This window comes from Anopheles gambiae, chromosome 3 (genome assembly GCF_943734735.2).
Source record: "Anopheles gambiae chromosome 3, idAnoGambNW_F1_1, whole genome shotgun sequence".
In the NCBI taxonomy this organism is placed as follows: Eukaryota; Metazoa; Arthropoda; class Insecta; order Diptera; family Culicidae; genus Anopheles; species Anopheles gambiae.
The window spans coordinates 33,884,669-33,899,568 of record NC_064602.1 but is presented as its reverse complement, the minus strand read 5'-3'; the positions used below and the strand labels follow the sequence as shown (position 1 = coordinate 33,899,568).

Below are 14,900 nucleotides of genomic sequence, written 5' to 3'. Positions count from 1 at the left end.
TAAAGCTTTAAGTGTGTGTGCGTGTGCATGCCAGTACAGCAAAAAGGGCTTTCAGGCGTGGTTACGAGCGCAGAACCTTCTATTGATCTGCTGCCGCTGGAAAATCGTTCGGAAAATCGTGTGCTCGAAGGGAAAAACGAGGCCTGCACACTAACACCACCGTACTGCCAGCGTCCTGCACCAACCAATACAGTGATGTGGAACCAACTTACCAATACACACACATACACAGGATAAAACTGTGTGAGGAGTGTAGTGGTGGCTACACATCTGTGTTAAAGGGACACACGGGGGAAAACACGGGCGCAGTGTGGAACGATTTTTATGTGGAAAAGCTGAAAATAAATGTGTGTCCTTGTCGTTTTGTGTGACACACATACAAACACACACACGCGAATGCGTCTTTCAAGTAAATGGGCGATATCGATGGTCTAGAACGGTAGTAAAAGTTTATGATGGGATGTCTTGTTTTTTCCGTCTTCTTTTTTCGCCTCTCGAATTGCTGCACATTTTTCAACCGATTTTATTGGAGAGGAATTGTTGTAATTATTCCTTTTTGTGCTTACTGTATGATACTGAAGTGTGTAGTAATCAGTTTATTTTATTTTTAGGAGAACATTTAGGCCGAGAAAATTGCAAAAAACGAATGGAAAATGTATGAAGAATCTACACACATTTCGCCAGTGTGTTGCCTCTTCGCACACAATTTTCCCTGTACCGACACTTTTCCTGCAGGCTGCGGCAACTGACGCCGCTATCGAAGCCTTGGCCCGCACCACTACAAGCGCACAGAGCGCCGCCAAGTATGAAAATCGTACCCACGGCATGGCTATAGCCACCAATTTTCCGAACACTCAGCCATCAAAAGCATCGTGCATCGTTTGCGGCTGTATGTGTGTGTTGCGGTGTGGATGCGCGCTGGAACGAGGATTTCAGATTTCCACTCGGAGGGGGTTGTTTTTTTTTTTTTTTTTGGTTCCATCTCCGAGCACGAACAGCAGCATTCCGGTACAGTTCGGCACCATTCCGCTTCCCTCTACACACGCGCGCGCCCGCTCTCTAAGGGCCAATCTTTTGATCATCATTTTGAGATTCAACGCGCGTTTGTCACCGTCGCGCGCGTATCTTTACTTTGCTGCCCGAAGGATGCTGGCCTGCCCGGCCTTCCCCTGGCAGAGCGCTTGGCTTTGATTGTACAGCTGGAACTCGGGCATCATCCCCCGGCGGGGGTATGTCGAGTAGGGCAGGGAGCAGGAAGCAGCACGCTTTCTTGGCGTGTTTAGTGCGTGCACGGAAAGGGAAAAGGGTCTCCGAAGGGAAAATCGATTTCGGTCGGACGCTCTTGCTGTTGCCGTTTGACGTCATAGCAAACAGAATGGAACCGCTCGAGCGCGTTTTTTCGGCTGCCACTTTTCGGGAGTAGCCGCGTGGAAAGCGTCATCGGCAGCAGCAGCAGCGGCTTGCACGAAAGCCCGCATTTTGCCGACATTCCAGGCACACGCACGCACACTCGCAATCGTCACACGTGCTTGCTGCATTGGATCGTGTAAGGGCTCTTCAGAGAGCAACTGCTGAACTTCTTTCGTCCTTAGAACGTTTTTTTTTCTCTCGACAGTAAATATCATGCTTTATTGTCGATAATTCCTTTACACTGTAAAAGAGAACTTATTGTTGTGCAAATTAAATTACTAAACAATAATTAATTCACCGAGCAGCACTCCCCGGAGGACAGCTGACAGGCGCTTGCATCAATATTGATTCGCAGTAAATGAAAACCTATCAATGTTACGAGGCCACCCTGCCGTATCCGGAACGGAAAAATGGAGGGTAAAAAATGGCACAGAAACTGGAACCCTTTGTTCGCTGCTGATCCTTTGCTGCAAACCGCTGCCGGGATACACCGGAAATGCAACAAGGTTAGCAAAAGAAAGGCGGTCAGTGTATCAAATATCTGTTCGCTCTTTTCCCCCCTCTTTTTACTGTTTGAAGCCCGTTGAAGCTGGCTTAGAGGGAAGGTGAAAGGCGCTTCAATCAACATGCACCTGTTCGCCAACCACAAGCATGGGGTTTTTCTTTGCCAGCATCCTTCAAATTGTCACTTGATGCACGTTCACTGCCGTGTTTCCTTCGCCTTTACAACGAGGAAGTAATGCTCCGTTTTAATGCACCCGCAACTGCTGCAGAAAGGTGTTGTCACCTGCTCGAAATGTAAATGACGAATCGGCGAGAAGGAAATGTATTGTTTGTACCGTGAAACGAGTGGAAAATGGAATCTGCTGGAGCAACGGTAACAGTTGTACAAACAAAACGGAACGACACGCCGCACGTGTCAATGAGGACTGGAAGCGTCGCCGGCGTGTGTATGTGTGTTACAGTACCATTCTGGGCTGCCTAATTATGCCATTCGCATAAACCGCAGAGGAAGAAAAAAGCCTTAACGCTCACCACACGGACATAACAGGGAACAGGGGGAGCCAGCAGATGGTTCTAGTGCGACAACACACACTGGACGAAAACACATTTTGCACAAGGAAGTGCAGTGCAGGTGCTTTATGCAAACGTGCAAACGGGCTGCGGCAGACTCTCTCTCTCTCTTCTCTCCCTTGTGTGGATGTGTGTGATGTGGTGAACCGAAATGGGGACGAAATGAAAAAAGGCAGTCAATGAAAGGAAGTACAAGGAACGATACCTTAGAAGATGTGTATCCACCTAAAGGGACGTGCTTGCTTGCTTTGGTGCGTTTAAAAGTAAGCGCTACACTAATTTATTTAGCAATGAGTGACAACATTTAATGATAAGCTTGTAGTTTCCCTTTTATTGTAGATTGACCGGGTTGAAAGAGTTAAAACAGACGGAATCGGAAGCTTTTCTTTTCCTTGGGAAAGAGGGACTGCCGCTTTTATGTAAGACGCCCAGCCTTGTCAGCATTGCCGTTACAAAGGAAGTGGGAATCTCCTGTTCCGGGTGTTTCCTCCAACTCAACGATACCACCAACAGGCATTGCTCTCTCTGTCTTTCTCTCTCTCTATCTCTCATACTCGGGTGGGTTCGTCGCTTGCCGTAGGAAAAGAAGCGCTTGGCAAAGGACGAATAACATCCTGCATGAAGGAATGGCAAAGCAAAGCATAAACGTAAGGAGATGGAGAATATTTTATGGAGCCGGTGGGTGCTGATGTTGCTTCCCTCAGGCGACATCGCGTGTGTGTGTGTTTTTTTTGCTATTCCCTGTCCTCAAAAAGGAAGTGTAAATATGTGCGGTAAGGGGATGGGAAGAGGCAAAAAAATCTATCCCCTTCTCACACTCTTTGCACATCCCTGGGTACTCTTTTTCCCCCAAAATAGCAGGATGTAACACCCATACTGCCGCGATTCCCCCCCTTCCCCATCCCGGTGTATGGCTTCGAACATCAGGCGACCGAAAATGCCGGTCTCCCTTTTTTGCTGCTGCTCGCCCAACACACACACACACACAAATACTTCCACAGGAAACATTTGTGCACGTTGCCGCACCGGTGTTGGTGTGCCCTCTCCGATGGTCTGGTGCGTATGTCCTGCGAGCACAGGTGCGCATGCGCATGAACTTCCCTGTGGGAAACACATCCACACAGAGGCAAGCGACGAACACGCGCACACATTCGGTGCCATATGGTTTTTCCAATCGAGAAAGCCCCGTACAAACACACACACACACACACACCAGTGTAACCTAAAAGGTCGTCCCTTTTGCTTCCCTGCAGCTGCCGTGCTCTAGTAGTAGTGGTGTGTCGGTAGCTTCGTGCTGTTTTTCCCGAGCTTTCCCGAGTCACCCGAAAAGTCTCGCCGCGCTTTGCGGACAACGCTCTACCACACTTGAGTAGTAGCAGAGTGCCGACGAGGACGACGCTTTACGACGGGTTGGTCGTCAGTCGCGAGTGAGTCGTTGCCGCCGGTCGTTGCATTTTTCTGCGCGAGCCTCAGCCTTTGGTGCGAATCGCAAAGGGACGAGCGGTACACGCAGTGTGTGTGTGGGTGTTTGCGTTCGCACGCGTACTCTGTGCCGCCGTGTGGCGTGCGCTCCAACCCAAAAGGTGTGTGTGTATGTGTGTTTAGTTGTGTGTGTGTAATATAGATGCAGAAAATCAGAGGGAGAGAGATAGTGGAAAATCGCGTGTTACACGGCTATCCTTTAGAGTCGGTGAATTTTTGCTTTCCAATCGTTTCCTTTGATTGGCGAAGAATTGTGCAAGGACTAGATCTATTCTGCGTTCCGTCATCACACAGTAATAGAAAGCAGAGGAGAACATACAATTGCATTCCGCGCTGCTAGAAGGAAGCTTGCAACGGACGTCTCTGAGCGGGGCCGATTCGATCAGTTTATGTAACCAATCACAGATGCTGACCTACTGACACTTTTCCGAATGCAACGAGGTGTACGCGTTGCCGTGTGCTGGCCAATGGTGTCTGGCTCTGCAAGCAGCAGCTCGTGTCCAAATAGTTTCCATTACAAGTGGCAAACATGTCAAGCCTCCTGGCTGGTAGGACACAAGTGGAGGATCCACTAATTTAGCGGACGTGTTTAAGGGCTTCCTCTCTCCGTGTCTTCGTGAGCCGTATGACAGAAGTACTGCACCGCTTTTTTGACACATGTCACCCACATCGCTCGCTCTGTCTTATTGCACAATGTTGTAGCTCTGTTGTGTAAAATAATATGTCCAATTTAGCCATGTCTTTCACTAATGTATTCTGTTTCTTTCTTCTCATGTTTTCTTTTATTTTTAGGATCTACGTTGAACCGTCTCTCCTGTTGATGTGTTCGGCCCGTTCCACTTGCTGCGGCTGCCCGAGCGGCGGTGGTAGTGTTTGCGACCCCACACCACTCGACTAACACTTGAAAGGGTTGTGTGCGTGTGTGTTTGTGTGTGTGCCGAACCGTCTCTAGTCAGGTGTCCGGTGTTTCCGGCAAGCAGGAGGACCCAACAGCACATTTTGCGCGTACCGTGTTGGTCGTTATCCTTAGCCCTATTGCACTCACGTCGGCTCGTTCGTGGCAGGAACGGACGAACTTACAGACACACAGCTTACACACACGCGAAATTTAAACGATTCTTCGTGACTGAGAAGTAAAAGTTTCTTATGCTTTTTTTAGGAAGCATTGTGAGAATAGCAGTGTGTTTGTGTGGAAAGATAATAGCAGGCGGAAAAAACCTTGTCTGAATTGATCTAACGATCCGGCGGTCAATCGTAGGCGGCGGGTGACCCGTCTTTGCAACAGAATTTGCAACAAGAAAGTGTTTTGTATACGTGTGTGTGTAACCGGTTGTTATCTAGTGTGTGTTTGTGTGTGTGAGGGAAAATAAGGGAGTAAAACAAATCACGGTCCCATCCCGCCGTGGTGTGGAAAACGGGTCCCAGTGGTGGTGGTGGAGACTGTGTGATAGATTTGTGTTTCCGGCACTGCCGCTATTTCCTGTGTTGGTGGTTGTTGTTCGCACTTCAAGGAAAAGCAATTCCTGTGCGTGTGGTGCTATTTTTGGAACAAATCCTGAATTGAGCTAACCTAACGAAGGGAGAACCGTTTTGCGCTGTCAAACCACCAGCTACTACTGCGAGCGAGCGAAGCGTCCGGAAGCCGTTCCAGGTAAGTAGAGGCAGAAGGAAGCAGAAGAATAATGGAAACAAATGGTTAATTAATTCTTAGTAAAGATTTGGGGGGAAAAGAGCGGTCATGTAAATGGGTCCGGCGGTAAAGCCGCCTTGTGTTTTAATACTTAGCTTGGTTCCTTATCAGGACCGAAACTGTTTGTAGCTAATGACTGTTTTTTTTTGCTGACCCGACGGTACACTAAGTAAGGTTAAGGTTTCGTTTATTAAATCAATTAAGAGCATCCCGACGGGTTTTAACGCACTTTATCGCGTGTTTATGACATGTTAAGACGTGATGCGATTGTTTGATTTGTCTTGGGTAGCAAACACTGAATTCGATGCATATTTTGACATTTTGCTTTTTATTTTATTTCCTAGAACCATTGGAGCCATGAATAATATTAGAAGACGTTCAAGAAATATGTTAAAAAACGAAGCAAATTTCACAAAAAATGCGTTCAAAGTCGAAACAACTGTAGGCGTACCCACAAAGGCAAACTTTCCGTTTTCGCTACTCCCCAAAAAAAAAGCGCAACGATTCCTGTGAATCATGCATAAATGTAAACCAAACCCATACATGCAGCGCCCGGCGGCAGCAAAAAGGTACCATTTTCTTGCAATCTTAGCGATAAGACGACAGTACCGAAAGCCTCCCCACCATCACAAAACGGCAAGGATGCGGCTGCCCTATAAAACAAAGCAAAAAGTTCAACCACACAAGGCACAGGGGGTGAACGCCAACGGCAATGGTAGGAAGTAAAATACACACACAAAAACCTCAAAGAGCACGCGAGCGTGAAATGTGCTCCCCGGCGCATCATCCGGGTGTGTGTTTGTGTCGCGTAAAGTTTTGCGCAAAGGTTTCGCCGCTCCCTCATGGGACCCTGCCCTGCCTGCCAAGGCGCCACCCCATGGAGAAGCCGTCGGCAAAGGATCCTTCTTCCCTACTATCGGCCCACCACTGGAATAAAAAAAACGAAAAGAAACGTACATTACTTCGGGCTGGGTTTGGATAATTTTCCAAAAGGTGTACCCAAGACGGTTCGCTTCGGCCCGAGCTGTTAGTGAGCATTACTTTCGCAACCGTAGCTGTTGGTGGAGTTTTTCTTGCTCCTTGCTTGTTTCCATCGTACCCGACCAAATAACAAAAAAAAATGCCGTAATGTGGTTACAGTTGCGTACACGCGGTCGGGGAGGTACTTACTTTCTGGCGGCAAAAAGACATCCGCGGCAAAACCACCGAGTATGATATCTGGTCGTAATTTTCTGCATATTTAAACAAATTGGAATTAAGCGCCAACACAGAGCCAAGAAGTGAGAATCGCAAACGATGCGCACGTGTGCTGAGGGGTATTACTGCACTGTTTTTTTGCGAACTGAGAACTGAGAAGCTTTTTCTCATTTGGTGTGGTGTCCTGGTCTTGTGGCAGTGTCGCCCTCAAGGATCGCCAAACCCAAAACCATGCACGACGATGACGAGGGACGAGCAAAAACGTGACGAGCCAATTTAGTCCAACGTCGGCATAAGTAAAAATCGTAATCTAATCCGTTTTTACCATTACCGCGTGGAGATGTTATGCGGAACCGTATGCGCAAATGTAGCCGCAGCCCTTGGTAGTATAAAGTGTCCTGGACGCGGTCGGATGCCACTTATTTCTGGCGAAAAAGGCGCCCGTTGGCGTTAGCGCGTGTCGAAGCCATGGGGGAGGGAGTAATTAAAATCAGATTGAAACTCGCTGATTAGACCATAATTGCCGTGTCTGTGCCGCTTAGCGAGCCAATTATCGGGGGGTTCCAGTCATTCCAGGTTCGGTGCAGAGTGCGCCCAAGAGATTGTGCGGATGGGGATGATTTGCGAAGGAGACTGCGTTGGCAGGGAGCGATTAATCTAGCAGCTACTTAAAATGATATAGTTCGCTTGAACCGCTCAAGGGTTCGCCGTTGAAGATGGAATGGGCGGGGGTTTCCTAATTTACAAGCTGCTGAGAAGTAAAATCTTTCTATTTTGGGATTAAAAAATAGTATGCTAATATCATCTAAGAATTTAAGCTACTAAGCTTGATTTGTCTTGCAAAAGAGCATACATCTAGGCGTTTTACTCAATATTCTGCAAAAATGCGCCTAAAGCTATGCAATCTACATTGCAAATTGCCTAAAACTATGACCTTTTTCATTGCAGTACTATCCTTTTAAGGTTTTGAATGCCCTAAATGGAAAAAACAGTAATATCATAAAAATGAATTATGTCCCTACCTTTGCGCGGACGAAAAATCCCAACCAAGCAACCATACCGTAACGTAATTAGGCTTGTCCTTTTTCTAAAACACTATTTTATCGCGATAATTAAACGGCAAACTGTGTGGACGGATTTGCTACCTTCAGTGTCTTTCTTTTGCTGCTTTACTGCCGCCAGTCGCAATAGATTATGGTCCGGGCTATGGGATTTTCTATGTTATTATGACTATTGCTAGATTCATCCGTCACACGGCCTTCCCCCTGCCAAAATGTGGCGTGACGGAATGAAGGCATAAAAACATGGATTCGCATGTTTGATAAGACTCCATGACTTCCCGTTGGTTCGCTCTCTCTCTCTGTCCCTCGCTAACTCGTTATGGGCTATCTCATTAACTTGCTTGCCGTAATTGCCAGCCGGGGGTAGAACCAGCCGAGGCCGTGATTAATTAATACACCGACAATTCGACAGAGCCGTGCGCGCCATTACCATTCCTAAAAGAGAAGCTTTTTGCCGTCAAAAAATATGTAGCTACATTTATCACAAAGCAGCGCTTCCCCTTCAAGAAGGATGGTTAGTGCCCCAGCAAACGTTTCGGAATAGGGCGCGCTTAACGCCGCCAAACAGATTCTTTCTTTCGGCGCTTATTTTTACCACACGCGCACGAACGGAAAAGGACTAAAGATATGGAAATAAATTGTCAGAATGATGATATTCGGTTAAGAAAGGGCGGTGTGATTGGAAGAGTGAAGGGAAGTGGAGACGCAAATGAGAGTTACTAAAAATAGCTCGCGCAGGAAAGCGTCACGCGGGGCATGAGTTGAATCTTTATCTGCAAATATTTCTATGCTCCATAAAAAAAACCTTCGATCCTTGAGAGCGTCAAACTGGCTGATGGAATCGTTTGCCCTTTTTTTTTGTCTATTCGCAAATTTTCCAGCACAAGTTTTGTCCGTGTAGAAGTCCCGGAACTTTCGTAACGCATTTTACACCCCAAAAGGAGCCGAAGCCGAGTGTCTGTTACGAGGCGTGTCGGTATCGACGGTGTCACGACAAGTTTATGATGGGTTCCTCCTATCTCTCCCCACAAGCCCGTGCCAAACACCTTCGGAATCTCTTCTTGGCAGTCCTAACACGCGCGCGCTCGGCTGTGCCAGCGAGAAGTGCTGTATATCCTTTTTGGCTTTTTGTCTACGTCCCTTGTCTTTTCCCTACGCCTCGCAGCACCGGCGGCAACCCTTGATGGTAGGCCGATTTTCTTAAGCGAGGAAAAGCGGTACGGAGAGGGAGCCATTTTATAGTAGGAGGGTCCCTTAATGGTTACGGGAATGCGTAGCGCGCCCACCCTTTTCGCCCGTCGCCGTCTGGCCGTTTGGTGGAGTTTTCGGTTCTTGCAGGGAGTCGATAGAATTTGTATTGCGCATGTCATGTTTGTGCGAATGGCAATGATTCGGCTGTTTTTGTTTGGGGGATGGGGCGAAGGTTTTGGCCGCTCCCGGAGGTTGCTTCTTCTATGGCCGGGCATGTAGCGACCGTTTATTTTCCCCGATAGCGGCGGCGCCACTCACAAACCCGGAGAATATGGTGTGCAATGTTTGAGACGAAAAGGCAAAAAACAAGAGCAACCCGCACAAAACAAGACGAGGAAACAAGCAAATTAATTTCATTTCATTGAAAAACAGCGGAAAAATAAAAAAAAGTAGGTGCATGCTTGAAGCACCACCGCGGGCTACGGTGGCTGGTGGTTAATTCCTTTGGGGAATTCGTTTTTATGGCATTCTTTTTATTACAAGCCTAAGGATAAGGGAAAAGGAAGCAGGATAACGAGAAAAAAAATTCCAAACACTTTGGAACAAAACAAACAAATTCGCTTTTCGATTCATTTCACACCAACTGTTAATGCTGAATGAATTAAAGCAGAATATTGATCCATAATCTTTGGAACTGGTCCTTCATTCTATATGAAAATTCAAATCAGCCACTCACACTGAGTGAATTACAGGGTTTTCCAAATCACTTTCGAATCATTAGTATTATCTTTTTTATCATTAGCACATCATTATTCACTAATTGCAAGATGTTTTTCAACAGTTGTCAAATGGTGTATTTGTATCACACTAAAATTTTAATTCTTCCACATGATTTTCAACACACCACAAAAAACTGTCAAACTCTATCTAGCATGAGCGCGTTGAAAATCATGTGTAAGAACTGAAATTGTATGATGATGCAAATACACCATTTGGCAGCTGTTGAAAAACATCTTGGAGGTGGTGAATTATGATTTAATATAATGTGAAGATGTACATTCAAAAGTAACCAGGAAAACTCTGTAAATGTGATTTAACAGTCCATACAGTTGCTGCTCCAAATTCTCGGCAAAAGAACCCATCTAATTAGTGGTATGGTTTAAAAATTTTGCTTTGCCCATTACTCAACAGTATCATCTCTTCCCTGCATCCCTAACAGGATTTTCCAGTTTCGTCAGTTTCGAATGTAGCGGAATTTGGGGCAAGTGTGCCACCTTAAGCATTTCAAGTTATAACTCACTAAAACGTGTTTTTCAAAAGCCGATTTAAATCTCATAACCATTTTACATCTATTTCCTCACTTATATATGAGTTTCGCTTGAAAAAAGTGCAAACAAAACAGTTTTTGAGGCGTTTTAAAAAGGGTCCAACAAGACGTTGTTTTTTGGGCTATGGGGCCACTCGTATGGGGCAAGACGGTCACCTGGTTAAAATAACCGTATTTCTTAGATAATTGGAAATTATTACGTTTGTACCACTAGTGTATGTATTCCTACATGTCTTGAGTCACCAATGAACCCCTTTTCATCACAAACTGTATCGCAATATGGGTTGTTGCTGGTCCGTTTTTCCGGAGTAGAATCCGCTCGTAAAAGCGCACCATACCGCTGAACGCTACAACAATGTTTACATTTTTGACAGCTCGCTCCTATGAAGGATGGTGGCACACTTGCCTCAAATAGAGATGGCTCTTTTGCCCCAAAAGTTGTAACTTTTTTGAAATTGAATTTTTCAGTGACAAAAAGAAAGTTTTTTTCAACTAACCTCACAAAAAATTTCACGTTTTCTCAGCTATACGGTAGTGTAAATATTTTCACAGTTGATTGTTCGCATGATTTTTGAGAGCTTATTTGGTAGGATTAAAAAATTATAATATTCTGCTCAATTTTGAAACTCAATATAAATCAGTTAAAAACAATGGGAAATATCGATTGGTCTATATAAAATTCGGCTCAGTATACCTAGTCATTGGAAAGCAACCAACTGTATACACAATTGATCATTAAACTAAAGTTTTTAAGGAAAAATGCTTGGTGGCACTCTTGCCCCGTATGGCACACTTGCTCCAAATTCCGCTAAACATCGTTATTCACCGCCTGCAAAATGTTGTTCCACATCGATCCGATGTTTCATGTTCATCATCACAATTTTTAATGTCATCAGCATGATTTTCAACACTTTAACTAAATAACTAAATTATTATGATGAAAATGAAATATCAGAGTGGTGTGAAATAACTTTCGAAACTGAATTGGAAAACCCTGTAATACCGCCCATCTATTGATGGGAAAAGCGAAGTTTTCGTCGGAATCGATTTCGACAAGCTCCGAAGTTTTCTGGATTCGATCCCGAATAGTAGGTCCGGAATCGGCTCCGGAATCGGCTCCGGAATGATAATCAGTTCCGGAATCGGAATCAGTTACGGAATTGAAATCGGCTCCGGAATCGGATTTGGCACTGCCGGAATCGGATTGGCTCTAAATCGGCTTCGAAATCGGAGTCGTTCTCGGTAACTTCATAATAAGAGACGTTAGGATCGTATTGGTATTGGTAGCCGCAACGATTCATTATCGTGTACAATCCCATACTGTTTTCGTTTCTGAAACTTCTTTATTCAATTCAAGAACTGATTCTCATTCCGGAGCTCAGAATCGATTCCAGCATCGAAATTTTCTCCGGAATTGATTCCGCACAAGGAATCGGAATCGGGTAGGTCCGATTCCGAGCTCCCACCACTATGCCCAAAACCACTACGAGTACTGTCAACGGTAGGCTTTTCACGTGTGCTTGAGCGTACATATCTGTATCGCTGCTAAATTATTCCGCAATTAATACTGATAGTAATCCCATTTGACTGGACCACATTTAATCGGCGGCGGCGACACATCTCCCCAGCGTGTGTAAAGTATCCGTTTTGTGTACACAGACCGTGAACCATATCTCGGTGCGATAGAGTGTTTTCGGGGGGGGACAGCGGGAGGTTCGTCACTTCAACCTCGGGCACCACCGAGGTTTGCCCCGGCTTGTGCCACGCGGCAAGTGGCTAATATTTGTACGATAAATTAAGCCGAGCGGGCTAAGAAGATTGGTCACTGTGAACAACTGTTTGCGTACATGTCATGTTCTCGCACACACCACCGACTGTCTCTAGTCTTGCTGTAGAAGGGCTAGTATTGGGAAAAATACAACCCACAATAAGTGATGCTAGGCGTTGCCGGTGCGCTATCGAACGTTCTTTCCCCGGGGTTGGTTTGTTTTCGTTTGCCGAAATGACCCTTCTGTTTGTGCTGTGCTGTGGCGACTGTGGGAAGAACTAACATATAGGGGGGTGGATTTCGACGTGCGATATCCTTATGCGATTGTTGTTTCCTGTGGTGTGTGTGTATGTGTGTGTGTGTGTGTGAACCTTTATCTACCTGAGCGTGAACTAAACCCCCTGCCGGGCCATATTCTCTTTGAGGGGTAATTTAACGACAAAACCAAAGCTTATGAAACAGATCTACGTGTTTGTGTGCTGCAAACTGCATTCTAAGCATTCTAAGAGCTGTGTGTGTTTGCTTGTTACTGTCTCGGTTGTTGGCAAATTTATATCCACCACAGCAACGCCGCTTAGCCAGACATTCGCGTGACCAGTCCGGCCACCCTGCCCTGCCCGATGGTGACCGGAAATGTGAAATTGAATTTGCTAATTTATTCATAAATTCAATCGCACGCATTCCCCCAAATATCGTTGTCCTCAGCATGCGTGTCTGTCTGTGTGTTAAAATCACCCTGTTTGAAAGGACGAAATTGTGTCCCCAGCTTCAAATTACGTTTGTGTGTGTGCGCCGGGCTGTGCACTTATCGCAGGGAAGGTCCAGCGTGGGGAACGTGAGCAGTTGTCTAAACACTGATGACGCCCCTTTGTACCCGGGCGGTTTTCCAACTGTCCATTCACTGGAATGACAGGAGGAGCACCAGAATCAGATTTTGCGTTTTGCGCAAGTGTTTGAACAATCTGTCTTTTCCCATCACGTCGTCTCCCGTTGGCGTAAACATGCTTGCGGCACTTCCTGTTTTTCCGAACGAGCTCGAGCCGGTTTATTTCGCTCGATGGGAAATGGGAATCATCATCCACCACCCGCCTGCCCATAGGCGTCTCCTGTTCCAACCTTCTGCCGACACTTTTCACAATCAAATCGGCATGTAACCGGATTCAAATCGAATAGGAACCAGAATGTATTGAACTCGCTGGTTGGTGGCGGCTGGTTTGAACAGAAATTTGTTGAACGGTAGAGCCGAGCATCGCTTCCGTTCTCAGGACGAATTTAAATTTATATTCGAACGCGCAGTACGTGCGCCATTTACACGGCAACCTTGTGTGTGTGGGTGCCACAGATCGCAGCGGCACGGAGAACTCCCCATTGGTAAAGCCGGCCACCTAATTTCTGCTGCAACGCGTGTGCGAATCGATGGAGGGAAGGGCAGCTGTAGATTGTATTGAACAAATTTTCATTGAATTGACAATTTGACTCTTCTCTTCCACGGGGTTTGTGCTCGCCCAGTTGGATGGGAATGGGAAGGGCCCCTAACCAAGGTGTGGTATGTTTTGCTGATTGTTGACATCGGTAGTGACAATTTTAGCATTGCACCGCAGGACAGCTAATACAGAGAAGGATAGAAGCGACAGCGCGTGACACTGAACGTGTTGAAGCTATGCGCTGATACTTTTTAGGAAAATTGGTTCGTGGAGCCAGGAGCACTTGGTGCTTGGAAGGGAATTAGCGAAAAATAAATTAACTGTAAAGCTGTTTTTCGTGCTGCAGAGTTAAATACACGGTAAAACATAAAATTTACAAGGGATAGCAGGGTGGCAATTTTGTTAGGAAGCAGTTGTTATGAGAATTGCATAACTGTAGGCGAAAATTTTGCTCAATTACTGTTGTCGATAAAGAAGATCTGCGTAAATTCTTTTGGCCATTTGACTCCTTTTTGTTGATCGATGTGATGCTTAGCAGCCTCAAGATTATACAGCACATTCCAAAAAACGCCTAAATGTATACAATTTGCGCTACGGGACAATCCTTTTAAGCTCTTTGTATTGAATTCCACGGAATTTCTCTGTATGAAAAAAGCCACTTCGTATGCATATAGTATACCAACGAGTTGAATTTTCTTATTTTCATCGAACTGAAAACTACCACTTGAGTGGGTTTTCCATATCTGCACGCGTGAAACAATCGCCGATGCGCAGCATCGAAACGGGCTCGAGAAAGCAATAAGATTAGCTCTTCCACGCCAATAGTCCGTACAACCCACTTGTTTGATTTATTTCCTTCTCCCGTATCGACAGGCAGCAGGACTTAGCTCCTTCCCGTTCCACTACTCCCCCTATTTCTCAAAGCAATTTACATGCTCAAAACGATGCGTTGTACGGGGAAAAACATGCTCCTGCATTCGTTTCATCTTTCTACGCGAGGTTTTTCTCGGAAAGAGCGAATCCATGTGGCGCAGCAAAGTACAACCCAGGCAACCGTTGCGGTTCAGACTTCTTGAAAGAAACACCATTTTAACCATATAATATCTTCAAGGGCTTAAGTGAAAGGATACGCCCGTGCGGCTGCTCGGTTGCGGAAAGAAAGGGTTGAGCCGCCTCTAGCTGCCAGCAGCACCATCATCATCATCGTCGTCGTGGTGCGCTGCTACTTGAGATTTTTGTTTCGTTCACGCTGTGTGTGCGATGGGTGATGGTGGTG

The 14,900-nt window shown here is 45.9% G+C and overlaps 1 protein-coding gene across 6 annotated transcripts in view; it reads left to right on the top strand.

The window, feature by feature from the left end:
- Positions 1-14,900, top strand: part of LOC1271440 (stress-activated protein kinase JNK) — a 65,966-nt gene that overhangs the window by 2,378 nt on the left and 48,688 nt on the right. For 3 of the 6 annotated variants that reach the window (XM_061659143.1, XM_061659146.1, XM_061659141.1), the window contains exon 2: positions 4,759-5,617. The gene's annotated coding sequence lies outside the window, so the exon portion shown is untranslated. The remainder of the gene's footprint in view (positions 1-4,758; positions 5,618-14,900) is intronic. The other 3 variants (XM_061659144.1, XM_061659142.1, XM_061659145.1) reach the window with 1 other exon arrangement.